Source organism: Penaeus vannamei, chromosome 18 (genome assembly GCF_042767895.1).
Source record: "Penaeus vannamei isolate JL-2024 chromosome 18, ASM4276789v1, whole genome shotgun sequence".
Classification (NCBI taxonomy): domain Eukaryota; kingdom Metazoa; phylum Arthropoda; class Malacostraca; order Decapoda; family Penaeidae; genus Penaeus; species Penaeus vannamei.
The window spans coordinates 39414202-39416701 of record NC_091566.1 but is presented as its reverse complement, the minus strand read 5'-3'; positions in this window follow the sequence as shown (position 1 = coordinate 39416701).

The following is a 2500-nucleotide window of genomic DNA, read 5'->3' as shown; positions in this document are numbered from 1 at the left end:
GAGAGTTAGAGAGTTAGAGAAAGAGAGAACGACAGCGAGAGCGAGCGAGCGAGATAGAGAGAAACAGAAAGAGAGGGAGAGAGAAAGAAAAAAGTGAGAGAGAGAATCAAAGAGTGAGAAAAAGAGGTAGAGGCAGAGAGTAAAACAACAAAATAAAGAAAAATAAAGAACGCCAAAGTCGTCGCCAAGAGCCCACAAACCATCCGAACACAGGACAAAAAGGGCAGTGGCTAAAGGCGACAGCACACGAACACCTTTTTCATTTCATTATTTTTTTATGTTAATTTATTTTATCAACTTTCAGAGTTTCGTTGATTTTCTCTCCCGCTGTGCTCTGCCCCGCACATCAAGAAAGGGGCATACCGGTCCATCTGTCTTGTTTTTTCTTCTTATCTTGCTGAAGTTCCTTTTCTTTCAAGAGCTTTCTATAACTCCTTAAACCACACATATACCAACTATATATCGATTATACAAGGAAGACATATTCTATCCTAAGGGCATGTATCAAACAAATTCATCAGTAATATCAAATAAGCATAAACTTTTTATCAACTGTATTTATATGGTTCACAATATCAGATATATTAGTAACATGTATCATCAATTACATCAATTGTTATATCATACCATTGTAGTGAATTGGCTACTGGTGGCGGGCGTGCCGGGGCGTAGGGTTGCTGCACTGCCAACCTTAAACTTTTCATTCTTCAGTGACTGTTATCCTCGAGGCTGGCCCTTCATATTCTAACATTTTAAAACAATTAAGAAAGATACTGGGTAAGAGTAAAATACATGAATGAAATAATAAAAATCTAAATAAACCAGAAAAGATAGGCATGTACGAATAAACCTGACTGAGGGTGGGGGCAAAACGAAAGAATTCTGATTGTATGTACATCTGTCCATGCACCAAAATATCTCGTTCAAATGTATGTATGTGCACTTGGCCACGTACTTCCAGTTAAGCATCCACGCAAAGAAGCTAAAGAACAATGAGCCACTCCTCGGTCGCCCGGCAAAGACACAAAATCTAGGATGTAGGGAAAGGGAAAAGAGCGAAAGAAAGGTGTGCGGCTCCTTTGAAAGGTAGAGGTCGCGCGTTCCCAGTAATTGGATAAGTTGATATAATAAACAAACAAGATAAATAAAAAATTAAGGAGGGGTAAAGCAATAGAAGTGCAGAGACAAAAGGATTAAAAGCAGTAGTATAAAGAAGGAAAAAAATGGAAAACTGGAAAGATGGGGAAACTTGAGAAAACGTAAACAAGTAAAATAAGGGCTACAGAAAAACAAAAGATTCACACACATCACACAGAACGTAAAAAAACATAACATAAAAAGCAAACTAAAAAAAAAACGTAAACACAAGATAAAAACCTACTATCACAGGTTGTCAATGTTCTCTTTGAAATCAACTTCAGGTGCCGGAGAGGCAGACGTAATCACTTTGTTATGAAGACTTAGACCTCACGGGCTCCGTCTCCTACAATGGAGAGGGACAGAGCGGCTGGTTTCACCACACCATGCTAGTCGAATAATAATCCAAAGCCGAATGTGTGTTTGTGTGTGTGTGTGTGTGTCTGTGTGTGTTTGTGTGTGTGTGTGCGAAAGAGAAAGACAGACAGACAAGCGCGCCCGTGTGTAAATGTGTGTATGAATGTGTGTATACGGCCATCTGGGAATATCCACATATATCCTGTGTATATTTCCTTCTGGGTAATTGAATGAATGTTTACGGAAGTGTTAATGACATGCTTTGGCGTGAATCCTTCTTAATTAATAATTACGCGAAAACCGATCATACACCGACCAGAATCCGCACGTTAACAGCCCCGATTCCTAATCTCTCGTGGCGTTTTATCTTGAATCTAACTTCATTAAACTTTCACTTAAATCCAAGAAGCTCAATCAACGGATACCACGTACTCATTAAACCATTAAAACCATCAGCAGCCTTGCTTCTTAAGCGATATCCAATACATACAGGGGATGTTTGTGTTCTGCGGTTCCACCTCGTGTTTTCGACGTAGTATTAAAACTGTCGTTTTCACCGTAGACTTTTCTTATGTGGGCCGGGCGGAGGTCGCTATCCATCCCCTCAGCTGCTCCTGCGGTTGTTATTGTCCTCTTACAATGTTTAGTATAAGGATTTATTTTCTACATTTGTTTGGTACAGACACTGGGAAATATTTGAGATATTATGAAGACCCTTTTAAGACCTTTTTCTTTTAAATGTTTGAAGTTTTTTATTTCCTTTTTTTCGTTTCTCTCTTTCATTTTTCTTTCTTTTTCTCTTGTCCTTTTCTCGAATCTCACTCTCTCGCTCTCTTTCTTTTTTCTCTCTTCGTCTGTCTCTCTTTCTCTCTCCACCCTCACTTTTCTTACTCTTGCTCTTTCTCCTCTATCTCCTCTCTCGTCCTCTTTTTTATCCCGTACTCATTATCTTCCCTTCCAGACTCAATCCAGACTCTCTCTCTCTCTCTCTCTCTCTCTTGCTCTC